Source organism: Mobula birostris, chromosome 1, assembly GCF_030028105.1.
Source record: "Mobula birostris isolate sMobBir1 chromosome 1, sMobBir1.hap1, whole genome shotgun sequence".
Taxonomy (NCBI): Eukaryota; Metazoa; Chordata; class Chondrichthyes; order Myliobatiformes; family Myliobatidae; genus Mobula; species Mobula birostris.
In genome coordinates, this window is record NC_092370.1 from 202,550,884 (window position 1) to 202,569,972 (window position 19,089).

The 19,089-nt window shown below is 40.2% G+C and overlaps 1 protein-coding gene across 2 annotated transcripts in view; it reads right to left on the reverse strand.

The window, feature by feature from the left end:
* frmd6 (FERM domain containing 6) overlaps positions 1-17,010 on the reverse strand; it is a 130,294-nt gene extending 113,284 nt beyond the window's left edge. The window contains exon 1 of one of the 2 annotated variants that reach the window (XM_072269119.1): positions 16,598-17,010. The gene's annotated coding sequence lies outside the window, so the exon portion shown is untranslated. Of the gene's footprint in view, positions 1-10,028; positions 10,112-16,597 lie in introns of those variants that run through there. The other variant, XM_072269127.1, reaches the window with a different exon arrangement.
* Between the last annotated feature and the right edge of the window lie 2,079 nt (positions 17,011-19,089).

The window sequence follows — 19,089 nt, forward strand, 5'->3', positions numbered from 1 at the left end:
CAGAAAAAGAACCTTAGAAGTAGAAGAGAATCTGCAGATGCTAGAAATTCTGTAGAGCAATACACACAACCAAAGTGCTGGAGGAATTCTGCAGGTCAAGCAGCATCAATGGAGGAGAATAAACAGTCAACCTTTTGGGCAGAGACCTGTTATCAGGATTCATTTAGGTAAATAAAGAACAGTTCAGCAGCTTCTCACAACACAAAGAAACTTCATACGCACAGGTACGCATACAGCATGGAAATGGGTGATAAGGAATCTGAGTGGAGTCACGGCCACGATGATGGGATTTGGCAGGTGAATGCTCGGATGATTCCTTTGTTTACTCTCCTTTGTGTGGGCGATGCAGGAAAAAAAAACACATCCGGAAACTCTGGAGGTTAACTGGTTATTTCCTATATTGAAATACAACTGGAATACTCATTACCCAAAGCCACACTTGCAGTGTAAAAAGATAATGACACACTATGGCAACAGGGATTGCTGAAATTTACCCTCAATACTTTGAATGATATTAATGGTAGCTGTTTTGAAAGCTTGAGTGGAAGAACCAGATCATAATGAATCACTTCCAGTCAGGGACACGTTGGCAATAATATAATCCAACTGCAGTTGGTGACTCAACTCACAACTTAAATGCAGACTATTTGAGATCTCAAACTGGAACAGAGGAACTTGGATGCAGTTAGCAGTGCCTAGATTCATCCTTCCCTACTTTGACTTTTTGAATGACCTCACTGTCCAAAGGGAATTGAAATACAAGGGACAACAACTTGTGATGCCCACTGCAAAGTGCACAGACTTAAGCTCATTCAATGTGAAGGCTAAATCCATAAGGTTCCTCACCACTGTACCCCTTTATTGGACAAGGATAACAATATTGGTTAAACCAGAATCGGAAATGTTTTCTGACTGGTTTATCCACATCATCCAAGAGAAGATGTGAGATTGCTACAAGATGAGATTGCGGCACAGCCTTGGGTGAATCGGAACTTCATGAGGGAGAGGGTCAAGTTTTGTCTGATCTTTGCTGCAGCTTTATCAAATTTGGCTACTGTACAGCTCAGCAAAAAATAAGTTTACAGTTTACATCTGCAGAATTGTCAGTACTTGCAAAATGATAGGGATTGAGACATCATTCCATTATCCTGAGTGAAAAGGCAAATTCAAGAATGCCTTCAGGAACAATTCTTCATAAAATGCAAGGAGTTTGGTAATTGGGAGTTTCTAGCTTTATTGGTCAAGAGCAAAACATCTAGGGAAGTCCTGCAGTTCACTGTTTCTAACATCAGTAACATCCTGACACCCTAAACAAATTCGTTGAGGAAGTCCCTCGTGTTTGTAGGTTAGAACAGGAAAGAACACCAACAAATATGGAAAGCACAAAATTACAATGTTCCTTGGCCTCAACAAATAAATGGAATAACAAGAACTTCTGGTAGCCCAAGACAAAATCAGCCCCCATATCAATGGTTTCTGTTTCTCCTTCTGCATGTGCTTTAGTTGATTTTCAGATTTCCTCACCTGGTCTTTACTGAGCAGGTTTTTTGGGGTTTCAGAATGGTGATCAGGAGAAGTGGGAAGTCTGGGTTTCCCTATATACCCTACCATTCAACTCCACAGCAGGCAAATTGGTTCTATCTACAACTCCCAGCTGAGTATGGAATATTGTGGAGGTGCCTGCAGGTCTGGACAATCTTATGGTGGAACTGGGGAAAATGGAAAAGGGCCTGTTACCCATCCTGAGGAGAAGCTTCACTGCTGATTCTTGACCTGCAGATATGAATTTGTGGTTTCCATGTGCAGGTGATCTAATACTTTGAGATTTTTGGCAGTTTCAAGGTGCTTAGATCTTCTTAGGCTAGAAGCAGCAATCTGTCATATTTATTGCTTCCTGGAAACTGGATTCACAAGGATTCAAGGTTAATTTAAAGGCACTGGGGTTCATTAGCTTATTTAAAACATTTATGCACTTCCTGGGATTGGATAGGCTACTTAATCCTTATTTGCTCATTAACACATGGAACTCAGCAGGTTGCAACCATATTTCTCAGATTTTCCCAATTTAACCCTCCCCTGTATTACTTCCAATCCCAAATGCTTTCAAATCTGGGTCAGGTAATATGCTAGATTCCTTTGTCTTCCCTCTCCTTCATGTATACTTGTACAGCTGTGTACTCTTACAGATCCTAAACCTACTGCAAGTTCTCCTGATAGCTTGCTATACAAGGTTTCAACTACTACTGTTCAACTACTATTGCAAGAACAAAGCCAACATCTACTCTACTGCATTTGTAAGAGGAAAACATTCCGAAGCTCTTCATATGAAGAGTAACAACAGATGTTGGCACCAGGCTACACAAGTTGACATGAAACGGCAGATGACCAAAGGCGTGGTCAGAGAGGAAAATTCTAAAGAGGAGGAATGAAAAGATGACAGGTTTGGGGGAAGAAATTCAAAAGCATTGAAATTGGTCACTCATCAGTGTTGAATTGAATTTGTGAATGCTCAAGACACCAGAACTAAAAGAACCAGTGAAATCTGTAAGCGAGGATATGAATATTAAAATCATGGCCTTGTTGGGTCAGTTACTATTTCAGCAGCATTGGCTGTCAGACACAGAATCAGTCAGCAAGTTAAAACAAGCAGCAGTTATGAATGACATGTTTCCTGAGGATAGAAAATGGTGAAGGGCTGTGGATGCATCAGAGTGGTTAAGTCTACAAGTAATAAAGACACCAATGAGGTTTCAGCGGAATGTCCGCTGAGAGAGGGCCAGTTTTGTAACAGTGGTAAAAATCCCAGTGCTAAAACAGATAATCCAGAGCTCACATAGCAAAATGTAATGCCAAAACTTGTGCTGTTCCAGGAAAAACTGGATATACCTTCTAATATCCTCTCGTCACCACCTGAGATTCTACCAACAATGGTTGTATCGTCAGCAAATTTATAGATGGTATTTGAGCTATGCCTAGCCACACAGTCATGTGTATATAGAGAGTAGAGCAGTGGGCTAAGCACACACCCCTGAGGAGCGCCAGTGTTGATCGTCAGTGAGGAGGATATGTTATCACCAATCCGCACAGATTGTGGTCTTCTGGTTAGGAAGTCGAGGATCCAATTGCAGAGGGAGGTACAGAGGCCCAGGTTCTGCAACTTCTCAATCAGGATTGTGGGAATGATGGTATTGAACACTGAGCTATAGTCGATGAACAGCATCCTGACATAGGTGTTTGTGTTGCCCAGGGGTCTAAAGCCTTGTGGAGAGCCACTGAGATTGCGTCTGCCGTTGACCTATTGTGGCGATAGGCAAATTGCAATGGGTCCAGGTCCTTGCTGAGGCAGGAGTTCAGTCTAGTCATGACCAACCTCTTCAAGCATTTCATCACTGTCGATGTGTGCGCTACCGGATGATATTCATTAAGGCAGCCCACGTTATTCTTCTTAGGCACTGGCATAATTGTTGCCTTTTTGAAGCAAGTCGGAACTTTCGTCCATAGTAGTGAGAGGTTGAAAATCGCACAAAAGCTGGTTTTAAAGCATTTTTATAAGGAGTTCTCATTCATAGCTACAGCCTAATGGCAGGAGCAGCAAAAACAAGTCTCAAGGGATCTGCCCTTTCTTCTTTTACCTACATCTCACATTAACATCAGCCAGACATCCCCACCCCCACTCTGCTCCTGCCCCCTCCACTCCTTAAGTTTTTTTTTACTTTTTAAACAAAACTAAGATCTGAATTCTATCCATCCTAAACTTCAAATGGCATATTTAGACTTTGTGGTTGAGAGGTCTGGTCATGTGGAAGCAGTTATTACTGCATGAAAGAAATGAAAACCAGACAAGAGTGCATTTTGGTCAAGATGAATTCATGCTGGATGAAACAAATGATGCAGAGTCGATTATGCCAACAGATCAGAAAAAAGTTCTTAGGTACGCTTTATTTTGACAGGTTGAGGAACAATAAGTAAGCTGACATGCTAGTGTTGAGACAGCTAGATTGATTTGGCTCCGTTAAAGCTGCAGACAAGTATTTGCATTAGAACCTTACAGTATTTAATTAGATGAGAGGTTAAATTAGAGGTTTTGGTTTAAAGGATTCATTTGATACTCACCTTAAATCAGATCCAACTATTTTTAGCAGGAAACTGAAATATGACTTTGGCTCTTCTCATCCCAGTGCCTGTTAATTTGCAACACAAAGATGTGTGGCACTCAAATCAATGTACAATTCCTCAAGTCATACAGAAATCCCTTCTGTGACTGCTGATTTGAAATAGTCTCAGCTCACTGAACTTCAACACAGAAAAGAATCAAATGAATTTTAGTTGGCAGCAATACTGCCACTGAGACAAAAGGTAGAGGGTTTAAGATGTACTGTGGTGATACAGACACACAGTATTGTCCCTTGGCAGCAGTATTGAGGGAAAGTTGCTCTGTCAGGAGCAATATCTTCTGATTAAGACATTAAATTGAGGTTTTATTTGTTCAGAGGGCACATACTGGGAAGAAAAGCATGGGAGATCCTCCCAATGTCCCATCCAATATTCATACCTCAATTAACATTATAAAAACAAATTTACAGATTGTACCACATTAACAGTTATGGAAGATTGTTGGGTGAAAAGCTGGTTGTTCATTTTCTACATTGCCATAATTCAAATGTACTTAATTAGCTGTAAAGCATTTAGGTTCTCCCACAGTCATGAAAAAAAAATCAATTTAAAAATTTCTTGTTCAGGGCGACAAAACTTCCAATAAGTGTTACCAGAGGCCCAAGTTTGTTGAAACTTTACAGTCTGAACCATTCTTATACAAGATTGTTACTCAAATAGGAAAGAGCTGAACCATATTTGGTTAAGTTATGCAATTCTTGTTTTGTATATTTATGTTGAATTTATGCTTGCGCTGGATGATTCTCCTGTTAAAAAGAAAATTTATTCTGTACTTGGTGGAAGCATCACGTTTGGTTTCCAAGAGTATTGCAACATATACAGTTTAATCCATCACGATAATGGAAAGTTACATAAAAGATGGGAAGAGGATCAAGTTCTTCAAGCCTGCTTTGCCATTTCTGGTTGATCCTCTACCTCAGGGGTCCACAACATTTTTTGCACTGCGGACCGGTTTAATATTGACGATATTCTTGCGGACCGGCCGACCCAGGGGGGGGGGGGGGTGTAGGGTTGCCAACGGACAAGAGTAGCAGTCAAATGCATTGTTTCCCCAAAAGACTACAATGACCATGAAGCCTTGCGCAGGCACCAATGCGCATGCGCGTCGTTACCCGCCGATCCCCGATTTCCCCCCCTCCCCCAAGCAAATCCTATTTGGCGATTCTGTTCGTGGGGGTGGGTGTTAATCACTACTGGAATATAGGTGATAAGTGAGTAATACACTCAATTTTGTTTCTAAAAGGGTTTATCTAACGAATTTAATATTAAACACAGAGCGCATATTTTCCTCGCATGAATATAATGATAAGTCAATTATCAGGGGAGCTTGAAGTAAGTGTTAAACGAACTTCCAGTAGAAGTGGCAGAAGCAGGTTCGATATGATCATTTAAAGAAAAATTGGATAGGTAGATGGACAGGAAAGGAATGGAAGGTTATGGTCTGAGTGCAGGTCAGCCGGACTAGGTGAGAGTAGCGTTCGGCACGGACTAGAAGGGCCGAGATGGCCTGATTCCATGCTGTAATTGTTATACGGTTATATAGGTCACTTACAAGTCAATAGCATCATAACATTTTAAGTAACATTTGGATATTAAACACACAGCACATATTTCCCCCGTAGGAATATATAAAATCATTGCAACACACCAATATCGCTGAATCAGTGGCAGCCCTGGGCTTGTTTGCCTGCAACAACACGGTCCCATCGAGGGGTGATGGGAGACAGCGATACTCGAAGGGGGTTCCTTATGTCCAGTCTATTCCGCAGTTTAGTTTTCGTTGCATTCATTGCAGAAAACTCCGTTTCGCAGAAAAATGTTGGAAATGGAAGCAACGTTTTCAGTGCTTTCGTGGCCATCTCAGGATATTCAGCCTTGACTTTGATCCAAAATGCCGACAGGGATGTTATGTCAAACATACTTTTCAGCCTGTCATCATTTGCAAGTTCAAGGAGTTGATCACCTTCCCGCCCTGACACGGATGACGCGCGGGTCATGACCATGATAGGGAATGAGGAAAGGTGCAGCTGACTCATATCACCAATCATATCGTTTCCTCGCAGCCTGGTAGCGCATGCGCGGCCCGGTGGTTGGGGACCACTGCTCTACCTCAATATCATATTCCAACGCTCAGCCCATACCCCTTGATGCTTTCTGTGTCTAGAAATATATCCAATTCCTTCTTATTTATATTCAGCAATCTGGCTTCTCCAGCACTCGGTTGTAGCAAATTCCACATGCTCACCACACTGAGTGAAGAAATTCTCTGTACCCTCAGGCCCAAATCTTCTGCTATCTAAGATGTGACCTTTCATTCCAGATGACCCAGTTAGAGAAACCGGCTCCTTACATCCACCCAGTCTTGCCCTATCAGTATTCTGATAGTTTCAGCTTCCTCCCCCACTTCTAAACTCTAGAGGTTCTGAACCTAGCTGATCTAATCTCTCCACCTACAGAAGTCTAGTTATCCCAACAATCAGTATGGTGAACCTTAGTTGCTCACCCTCTACAGCAAATCCAAAACTGTACAATATACCAAGTGTGACTTCATTATGGCCCGGGTTAATTGTAGTAAACTATATTTGTTCCCATTCTGAATCATCTTGCTATGAAGGCCAAATGCACCACTTGCCTAACCCACGTTTGTATTGAGAGCATTCATCCCTTTACCAATTTGAGATTCCCAGCATTACCTACTCATGTTAATCAGAATAATAGGATCCAATTTTTGCTGCATGGGGAGTTGTTATACCTCATTTCTGCTTTTTTTTTTCCTTGAACAGCTGCATTCAAATTAAAATTTTAAATTCAAACATTCCTTATTCAATGACCACAGGAAAAATCCTAGTAAGTAACCTCAACCAGGACAAAGTCAGTTTACTGGGGCAATACTTCACTGTTGCTCTGAGTATACAACTAGCAAACTCTCTTTTAATTTTTTCCCACTTAAGTAAAAGATGTTCAAAGATAACTCCTAATTTTGCATAATGAGTTTGGGACTTTGCATCTGAAATGTCAGAGAGAATATGCAAACCCAGACCAGATGATTTATTACCACCTACTATAGGTATCAATAGTATTGAAAGATCCAATTATCCAGTCCTATTCATGGGATTTAGATGGGCAGGGCAAAAACAAGGAGAATTGTACAATCAAAGGGAAACACAAAGGAGAAAACTCCATTGCATAAGCCAAGGGAACAAAAGATAATTTATTTTAGATAAATCTTTTGGAAGTAATTGGGACATTATTTTAGTAGAATATTATCTATACTGGAAAAGTCGTCCCACCAGTCAATAGAAAGCTCATTTCCAACATGCATTCTGTTCAATGTAGTTGAATAAGGAATGCTATTTTCCACAAAATTGGTGACCAAGCAATGAATCTTAATGGTAGCAGCTGATTTACACATTTTTAACTATAAATCATAAATCATCTGAAGTTGCCCAATTTACATGTGGATACTGACTGTCTCCATTACTCAGGATGCCAAAAACTTCAACCATTAAAAAATGGTAGCATAGCCTAGAGAGTGTCATTAGTTGAAACTCCTGTTTAATGAGCGTTTACGTAAAGCATCTTCTTGATAGAGGAATAAAAGCCAACTATCACTCTAGCAGTCTAATAGTTTAATAAACAGCTAAAGATGTCCACGTTAGTTTATTAAAGTAGCGTCAAGGCATTTTGGTGGGTAGCAACTCAAACAATATCCTCTCTTAATAGCAGACTGTGTTTGTGATTGAGCATTGTTTGATGTCAGTTCCAAGCATTACTCCAAAGGGCCTTGGCACTTAAAGGCACTTTACGGTACATATCACTGGACAGCAAGTTTTTTCAAACTTGTTGCTTCCTCAGAATTTTTTTTTTGGCTATGATTGACTACTTGAAGCTGAACACAAATAAAACTGCTTGTGTCACGTAGGAACTTGGAGAAACAAGAAACTAACTTTTATTAAATATAATGTGTTTAATTGCATAATGGGTGTTAATGCTTTGCAACAGTTCAACTGAGCTAAAAATGTTTTGTTGATGATTTTCATTTGTACTTAGTGTCTGAGGTGTTAAGTGTTCAACAATAATCAGACAGCATTTGTGGATACCATTTGTCCTGATACCATTTCTCCATCACCACAATGTTCTTGGTGAAATCTTTCACCATACTCTATCATTGACAGTGCCAAAATTTGCAGGGAAGAAGTCTAAATGGGAATGCAGAAAACGAATCTTTAGTGACATGTTATAATTCATGGTTTTGTATACTTGAATCACTTTGTCAATCAGTTGCACATAGTTTGCTGCTCTGTAGCTGCCAAGAATTTTCAAGAACATCCTTGAATAACTTGCATGCAATTTTCTCTGGTCCCACTAGAAGTTCTTCAAATTGACTGATTTGATGACTTTTTTTTGATTTGTGGACCAACAAAAATGCCTTCCTTAATCTTGGCATCAGTTATTCTGGGAAACATCTGTCTGAAATACCAAAACCTTCACGGAAATTTTCGTGCCTGGTGACAACAGATTCTGTTCTTACTGTCTTGAAACCAGTAATTCTGCTTTTGCCTTTGACAAACCCAAGTCTCTGACCAGGTCATTTAACTTAGATTGAGCTATCGGATGAGGTTCCCTTGACATAGAATGTTCAAAATCTGTATCAGTATCATTTTCCACTCCTGGCTGTATACCATGGCATCTGTCGGCCTCCTCTGGAATTCACTGGAAGACTATGGTCATGTAGCACACGTCTCATGGCTGAAGGGAGATTGGGGTATTCAATGGATTTCTGGTTTTTAGCAGACAAACCAGACACACTGGTCAGACAGAAGTAGCAATCTGTCACATGATCCTTCTGCTCTCACCATATCATCAGGACAGGAGCTCGGGCTGTGTCTTAGTCATCAATTTTACACCCAAAATAGAGTTCATAGGCTTTCTTATTAAGAGGAGTCATGCTTAGTCTTTGAGATTTAAGCATATACTCACCACAAATACATCAAAAAGTATCACTATTATTGCAAATTTGGCTCGATATTTTGCTGTCATAAATACACCTAAAATTACAATTACTTTATTATAATAAACACACACAATATGCTATGTACGTAGAGCATGCACATTAACATGATTACATCTATATCAGTTTGTGAACACAATGCATAGAACGGTGTGTGTGTGATGCTTTCATAGCCTTTCTAAAACCTATTCTGCCAGGCAGCATCCGCCCTGCGGAAACATGCCTGGGCAAGATAGAAAACTCTTCAGCTTATGTTGTGGGCAATATTTTAATTTACTTGAATTATGAAATGAAATGGTGCAAAAGAATGGTGCATGATAGGGAAAGCTCATGATGACTTTCATGATTGGCAACCCAAAATGTATAAAATACACCCAAAAGTATGCAGGAAGCAAAATCTTTGTTGTCCAATGTATGCACAAGGGAGATGAAAAGGGTACAATCAAATATAGTCCAATAAGGGAAAAAGGTGCACATATTAAAAGCCAAATTTCCATAGATAAAGAGGTAAACAAGATGAATGATAAATGGGTGAGTGGATTGATCATTTGGTGGGAATTTGCCCAGCTTTCCCATGTGTTTTATTTTAATGTTGTTCCTGCAAGTCATAAAATATCATTTGAAATACAGCTTTGATCCAACTTCATATTTATGCATAGGAAAGCAGCTATCAAAACACTTGACTTTTCCTTCACTGACTTTTTCTGTCTCTCTTGTATACATTTCCCATTCAGACCAACGATTCAGTTACTCCCTCCAGCTTCAATTCTTCACAATTTGCTTTCCATTTTGAAAATTAAGCATTCTTATCCAAACTTTATTTTAAAATTATTAATCTACTAACCAGATTTCACTTTTGGTTACAAAATATTCATTTCTCATCCATTCTGGTTAGCTGGATTTTGGGCGACGCCTAATTGAAGGCTGAACTTCAAAAACTGAGTTGAGCTGCCGTGAGAAAAAAATACATGGAAATGTAATATTGATTCTTGATTAATAGTGGAATTATGCGAAAAGGCAAGGTGCTGGTGAAGCGCTCAATGTCAAATTAATAACCCAGAGACTTGGACTGATAATTGAGAGACTCAACTTCAAATCCCACATTAGCAATTGAGTAATAATATGGAACTTAGAAGCTTTTTCTATTCATTATAGGATTATGGACATTCACTGGCAAAGGCCCAGCATTAAATACCCATCCCTAACTGCCTTTGAGATGATGGTGGTGAGCTACTTTCTTGAGCCCCATTTCTATGCTGCACTGCTCCACGATGTTACGACTAGGTCTAACGTGCGCAGTTTGAGTCAAACATGGGAATTTGCATGAAACTTTAACCCTGGTCCAAAAGTAGAGGAGTTGGGATGAAAGTGGATCTTTCTAGAATACAGCAAAAAGTGCATGCTTTCTGGGTGGAGCAAGAGCCCGGGTAGAAAATATTTTCTTGGCACTCCATAGAGAGATAATCAAAAAGTAGATATTTCATACATTTACTATATTTCATGCTTAAATTATTCAAGGTAGAGTAGTGGATGTGGTGTATATGGATTTTAGTCAGGTGTTCAACATGGTTAGCTCATTCAGTAAGTCAGCAGGCATGATTTGGCTGCATAGATTCAGATTTAGCTCGCCAATAGAAGACAGAGGTGGTAATAGGTGAAGCATATTCTGCCTGGAGGACAGTGACAAGCAGTGTTCCACAGCAATTTGTTCTGGGTCTCCTGCTCTTCATGATTTTTATAAATTACCTGGATGAGGAAGCGGAAGGGTGGGTTAGTAAATCTGCAGATGACACAAAGATTGATGGCATTGTTGAGGGTGTAGAAGGTTGCCATAGTAACAAGATAGGATGTAGACTTGTTCAGAGAAATGGCACATGGAGTTCAATCTGGAAAACTGGATAATAATACTCTTTTGGAAGGTCAAACTTGAAGGCAGAGTACAGGGTTAATGTCAGGATTCTTAGTAGTGTGGGGGAACAGATGGATCTTGGGGTCCACATCCAGAGATCCCGCAAAGTTGCCACGCAAGTCATAGGGTAGTTCAAAAGGCAAATGGTGTGTTGGCCTTTATAAGTCAGGGGATTGAGTTCAAGAGCCAGGGTAATGTTGTAGCTCTATAAAAATTCTGGTTAGACCACACTTCGAGAATGGTGTTTTGTTCACACTTGGAGATTTAACAGGATGACTCCTGAATTACAAGAGCATGTCTAGTGATGAAAGGTTGAGTGAGGAAAGGTTGAGCAAGCTAAGGCTTTGAAATGAAGGAGGGTGAGAGGTGACTTCATAGAGGTGACAGAATAAAAGGCGTAGACAAAGTAGATAGCCACCCCATTTTTATCTTAGGGTGGCAATAGCCAATACCAAAGAATATCTGTTTGTCTGATTGATCTTGTACCAGATCAAAGGGTCAACACTACATCATGGGCCAAAGAGCCTGTACTGTTCTATGTTCTACATTCTGTCAAGACAAAAAAAATTTCCACCTGAGAAAGCCGACAAGCCATTAATTTAGCACCTCAAGTGTCGGTCTAGAATTGACACAGATTGGAATCATAGAAAACTACAGCACAGAAACAAGCCCTCAGTTCACGCTGAACTATTTAAACTGTTTAGTCCCGTCGACCTGCCCACAGACCCCTCCCAAACATGTACCAATCCAAACTTCTTTTAAATGTTGGAAATCAATGTCACATCCACCACTTGTGCTGGCAGCTCTCACCACCCTTCAGTGAAAAAGCTTCCCCATCTGTTCCTCTAAAACAGTTACCTGTCAGACTTCTAGTGGGAGTCTGACCCAGCCTCAATGGGAAAACACTGCTTGTGTTTACCTTCTCTATAACCGTAATAATTTTGTATACCTCTATCAAATCTCTCCTCCTCCTTCTATGTTCTAGGGAACAAAGTCCTAACCTATTCAATCTTTCCTTATAAATCAGGTCCTCATCCTTGTAAATTTTCTCTGTACTCTTTCAATCATATTTACATCTTTCCTGCAGATATGTGACCAAAACTACACGTAATACTCCAAATTAGGCCTCACCAATGCCATATACAACTTCAACATAGCATTCCAACACCTGTATTCAAATCTTTCATCTGTGAAGGCCAATGTGCCATAAACTCTCTTAATGACTCTACCTATCTGTGACACTACTTTCAATGAATTATGGGCCTTTATTCCCAGATCCCTTTGTTCTGCTGTACTCCTCAGTGCTCTACCATTCACTGTGTAAGGTCCTACTGAAATGTAACGCCTCACACTTGTCTGCATTAAATTCTATTTGCCATTTTTCAGCCCATGTTTCCAGCTGGTCCTGATACTGCTACAAGCTTTGCTAGTCTTCCTCACTGTTCACTTTGCTCCCCAACCTTGGTGTCATCTGCAAATTTGCTGATCCAATATCATCTAAGTGGCTGATATAGCTGACAAACAAACAACGGACCCAGCACCAATCCCTGCAGCATTTCACTAGTCACAGGCAACCATCTACCACCCTCTGGCTTCTCTCACAAAGCCAATGTCTAATCCAATTTATTACCTCATCTTGAATGCCGGTCAACTTAACTTTCTTGACCAACCTCACATGGGACCTTGTCAAATGGTCCCGTATGGTCCATGTAGACTACATCTACTGCCTTGCCTTCATCAACTTACCTGGTAACATCCTCAAAAAAAAACTCTATAAGATTGGTTAGAGATGACCTACCATGCGCAAAGTCATGCTGACTATCCCTAATCAATCACTGTCTATCCAAATACTCATATGGAGAAGAAGAATTTCAGAGTTGCATACTTTCATAATAAATGAACCTTTGATATATCTAGCCTCTGAGAATACCTTCCAATAACTTTCTCTGAACCTCTGAATCAATAGGTGATCTCAGAATGGTGGTGCTACTGAAAAAAAAATCATAAAATATCACAGGGATACATTGACAAGTCCATAGTGCCTCTGACAATTCAACAAGGGCAATATCCCATTCTCTTTCCAAATCTTTATATGTTCTTCACTTTCATAAAGTTTCATTTCCTTTTTAGCTCCATATGTTCTTTGCATTACTAGTCTCCTTGAGTTAAACATTACACAATCTAACCACCTACTGTAAGAAAAAAAGCTTCACATTTCCCTTTTTTCTCTTCCACTGATAATCCTTAGCTTTATCAAAGAACTTACATTCTCAAAACTCTTCTAAAATTTGATGATATTTATTAGGTCTCCCTTAATTCACAAAGATGGTTGAGTTAGGGAAAATTGTTCCCGTACAAGTTATGATTGAATAGGCAAATTTACTAATATCAAGATTTTACTTACAAGTATGATACATGTACCTTGTCATAAAGGCATATAGCTTAGAAATAGATCTGTCAACCTATCACCAACTATCAACTCCCCATTTACAGTAATCCTATACTAACCCTATTTTATTTTCCCCACAATGTTATCCAGTTACCAGATTCACTCACTCACCTGTACACTCAAGGTCATCAAACCCTCCAACCCGTAAGTTTTGGGGATCTGGGAAGAACTTGGAAAGCCCGCAAGAAACCCAAGGAGTCACAGAGAGAATGAGCAAAGTCTACATAGTCAGCACCCTTGATCAGAATTAACTGATGTGTGAGGCTGAAGTTCTACTTGCTGTGTCACTGCACGACTGTCTAAATCTATAAATGAGAGAAAGGAATCCATTGGAAGCCAGGCTGCCAGATGTCACAAACCAAATTTCTGGAACTCTTTGTATTCCTCATTGACTCACTGTCATTTCTCTATTTAAAAGATCTTTAAAGCTTAGCTCTCGCCATGATACAATGTAGAACACCTGGGATGCTGTCCTTGTTGGTTCCTAATGCTCCTCAGTTACATTTTCAGACTTTAGATTGTATTAGAGATGCTATGCAAATACAAGTTTTATCAGTAAAATTTAAAAAAGGAAAGACAGACCTAAATCACTCAAAATATTCTTCAGCTTATGGTCAACCTTCAGAAATATCACCACCTGTATGCATACAATATTTTAATAAATGTAAGTTAAATAATTTTATTTGAGTAGATAATTATTCAACAATTTAGTCCAAACAGTTTCTAGCAGAATTATGGATTTTGACAGTAATGGGTTCAGCCAGCAGTATTTCAATGAACCCAAGTCTGACTGTAGCTAAAATTTGCGCTGATGAACCACATGATATGAAAGCTATCACAAACTGTTAAGCTATCATTTGGCAAAGTAATCGGCAACTTATCAGGAAGGCTGGTGCAATGGAAACTGAACACAAGGGTTTTTAATAGTTTCAGATCAGGATCCCTCGGAGTCACTAGTCACTCTTTACTTTCAAACATTCAAGATTTTTTTTTGTAAGACTTAAAGGCGCGTTCCACAAAAGTGACAGTGTGAACTCACCCAGAAGTTTTACAAGCTTGGACCATTATCACTTTCACCTAGAGATATAAAATGTTGAAAGACTTCAAATCAATTGAAAAATGTTAGAGCTGGATATTGATTGTAATGGTGTAGTCGACTTTAGTTTACTGTGTGGATCACATTCCAGCTGGCTAAACAAGCCAAATTTTTAAAACTATGTCCAAGTATGCTTAGAGTAAGAAAGGCAAATCCTAACATAACAGCTGTTGACAACATCATCTGTTTACTGGAGTGGCACCTCCCAGGCACAAGCCATCAGGGAAACAGAGGCTTAATGATTCGAATAAGCTTCTATTTTAAAAAAAATCAAAGTGAATTAATTTATCAATGTAAATAAGAACCATTTGACTGCAGCAAGATATTACCATATGGGAAGCAGGCCTCACTTGAGGCCCCTATTTTCAGTGGTTTCCTCTATCCACATATTTTGTCAATGTGTTTTTATTCATTGCATTTTATTTTTACCATACGGCTTCAGAAATTCCAGGCTTAGTCAGTTACACCGAGCCTGTCAGTACCCATAGTCTCCATTCCGAAAAAGAACACATTTCAAAGATAGTTTCAACCTTTCCTTCATGGATGTGTCACTCATGATCAAAATAAACTCCCAGTGTCAAGACATCTTAATACAGGGTATTTTTTAAGGAATTGGCTTAGCTTGCCTCCCCGCCCCTCTCCACTCCCCATGTTGCATTGTTTTCGAAAAGCAGCAGTTACTCCCTGGAGTAACACTGGGTGCAATTAAAGTCAGCTTTAATTGACTTCTGCAAAACTGCAGATACACCAAACAGCGATATTTCCTGTGCCCTTCCGTGTATGTCCACGATCATAGGGAATCGTACTTGGATTCCAGTATTCGCTTAATAGGCAAATTAAAGAAGCCCCAGCAAACAATCAAAAGCCCCTGAGCTTTTTGTTCTTGTTGGAATAGTGAAGCAAAAGTCATGTGAAAATAATTGGAATGGCCACAACATACCCACCGTCTTCACTAAAATGCTCAGTGGAATAGTCTATTCAAAACTGCGGGAACATTCTATTGGATGCTTGAATGTTTCGCAACAAACATTACAACATTTTACTTTTATTTACGGGGCCCAATAGGATCATACAGAGTAATTTAAATATTGTACAGAAATTCAGGGAAAAGTGGGCTGGACGCCCGTTGTGCTCATTGACTCACGCTCTACAAGGGTGCCTCCACCCCAAACACTATTAATTATTTTATCGTCCTTAAACAACTGACAGAGTTGTTCGCAATGTCTTTTAGCACCGGGGTGAACATGCAATGCTTTGAATAAAATAAGGTTTAGCGAGGACTTACAACCTGAAAAAACATCCTCAGCAACATTCACCGATCCCATCCGAGAAGTCAACTCACAGAAATCTCAGAAAGGAAATGACTCGCATTCTTTAAAAATTAAGCCACATGCAGTCCCTCAGCAGAAGTGACTAATCGTATAAATTGTACCCTGCGGCACTGAAGAGAAGCAAATGCAATCGCCTCCAAAATCTTAAAAGCTTATAGAAGAAAGATGGAAGGCAAAATGTTTCAGACAACGTAAATCTTACAGATAAACGACAACCGGATACATTTACCGGGGATCTTAAAGGATCGCGTAACTGTCCCATAGGGTCTTTTAGGAACTGACGAGAGCCAGTCAAAACCACAGGAATGACAGTTTTTCCCCCCTGTGAGCAGCTACAGAGGGGGTTTGCTTAAAACATTCCCCAACATGATACGATTTATGTAATAACACCTAGGATTAAATAAGATTCTATAAATATCGTGAAAGTAAATAGTTTACAAATAAGTTTCACACGTATATTTGAATAAAAATTAAGTAACTTCATTCTTACTCTAATATGTATACTTCGAAGTGCCACGGTACGGACTTAGAAGCAAATTTCTAAATCCACCCCCCCCCCCACCACCATTGGAAAACAAGACAAACGTCTTTTTTGAAAGATGGTTAAGGAGAGCCAGCGCTTTCTTACCGCTGGAAGTCCTCCACTGGATGCCACGAAGGAAGTTGCCTCCAGCAGCCACAAATCCAAGCGAAATGTCCGCTGAAGATTCACTGAAGTGGGGAAGAGTTACTGTAGCTGAGACAAACTTCACTGCCACATCTCTGCTGCTCCGGCAGACACAAAACTACATATGGTTGTCGGCTGAATTCCCACATGTGCTGGGAAACATGAAAGGGTACAACTGCCGGCGTACGTCTTTTCAGCAGTGTTTGTGCGCTCGGTGGAGGCTGCCGAGGTTGGTTCTATCGTGCTCTTTCTCTTCCTGAGCCCACGTCGGAGTCCTACAGAAATTCTACAGCTGGAACTCATCGGAGCATTTTTAGCGCTGCGTGTGTTGCAATCCCCCTCTGTTGATTACTCGGATGGTTTGCTCCACTCTCTAACATGCCAGCTCCTGTCTGGCTTCGTGTGCTACAGCTTTCATGTATACACATACATGAGTGAGCAGTTCGCTGAAACCCGGCCAGCACGCCGCCCGTTTTTAAAAATGTGACGACGTTACAAATCACTGTGCGCCCTTTACCCCGCGCATTGTAACCTTTTCAACAATCACCTATAGTCACCCTGTCTTTGTTTCGTTAACCCACTCCAGCGGCGCTGAATTAGCAACGTTCCTGTAGTCAAACTTGTTTTAAATAAGAAGGTTCTTTTGTTCTGGTTTTACAAATCAGCTAATATCTCTTCCAATGTTCCGTCATGAATCACCATATTTTGAACCCTCATGGCCCCATCTGCTAACATGTTGCATGCAGACATAGTTGTATATGTTACACCCTGCGGCTAGAATATGAATACTTCTCAAAGAGCTGATCACAGGGCCTGGAAGCTATGCTGGCGTTTTCATTCAAAGTTCAAGTTCAAAGTAAATTTATTATCAAAGTACATATATGTCACCCTGAGATTCGTTTTCCTGCGGGCATACACAGTAAATCCAAGAAACACAACAGAATCAATGAGAGACCATCCCAACAAGACGGACAAACAACCAATGTGTAAGGGGCAATGAATTATGCAAACACAAAAGGAATAACAATAATTTAGAGTCAGAATACCACAAATTATATTATGACCAAACCATTATTACAGATAGGATAACCCATAATAACAGACCAGATATAATATTAGAGGATAAACAAGCAAGAACAACTTACTTAATAAATATAGCCATTCCAAACACACATAATTTACAGAAATCAATAAGTGAAAAGCTCAAGAAATTTGCTGAATTAAAAGAGGAAATTGAAAGACTATGGAACATGAACAGAGTATACATTGTCCTGATAGTGATCTCTACAACTGGTATCATCCCAAAGTCACTAAACAGTAGCATTAAACAATTAGGCCTGCACAGCAATATCTATGTAAATCTTCAGAAAGCCACAATACTAAACACCACTAGAATAATCCGAAAGTTCCTAGCAATTGACAAATGAGCCTTGCTTGGCTATGCCTGTACCTCAGGGTTTACCAGCTTGAGCTGAGAGGAGATGTTTTTAACTTTTTATAATAATAATAAGGATTCAATATCAGCAACATGAGATAAAGAGTCCTTGAGAGTGAATCCATAGTTTGTGGTGGGCTCAGTATGTGGTGGAACAGTTCAATGATGGGGCGAGTGAAGTTGTCCCCTCTGGTTCAAAAGCCTGATGGCTGAGGGGTAGTAACTGTTCCTGAACATGGTGGTGTGCATCCTGAGGCTCTGTACCTTCTTCCTGATGGCAGCAGCAAGAAGAGAGTATGGCCTGGGTGGTGGGGAGTTGGATCTGTGTAGATGTGCTCAATGGTGGGGAGATTGCAGTCTGGCACCATTAAGCTGGATTTTCAATTTCCTTCCTATGTGCTGATTCATCCCTAATAACAGTGATGTCATCTGCAAACTTAAATATGGGATTGGTGCTATGCTTAGCCTCACAGTCATAAGTATAAAGCAAGTAGGGCAGGGGGCTAAGCACATAGCGTTGTGGTGCACCTGTGCTGATGGAAATTGTGGAGGAGATGTTATTACCAATCCAAACTGACTGCGATCTACAAGTGAGGAAATTGAGGAACCAATTGCATAAGGCGGTATTCAGGCCAAGGATTTGAAGCTTATTGATTAGTTTTGAGTATTAAATACCGAGCTGCAGTCAATAAAGAGCATCCTAATGTATGCACCTTCACTGTCCCTATGTTGCAGGATTGAGTGGCGAGCCAGTGAAGTGGCACCTGCTGTGGATCTGTTGCAATGGTAGGCAAATCGGAGTGGATCCAGGTTGATACGTTTCATCACCAACCTCTCAAAGCACCTCATCACTGTGGATGTAAGTGCTACTGGATGATAGTCATTGAACAGGTTACCACATTCTTCTTAAGCACTGGTATAATCGAAGCCTCTTTGAAGCAGGTGCTGAAGCAATAGGTTAAAGACATTGGTGAACACGCCAGCCAGTTGATCAACACAGGTCTTTAGTACTTGGCTA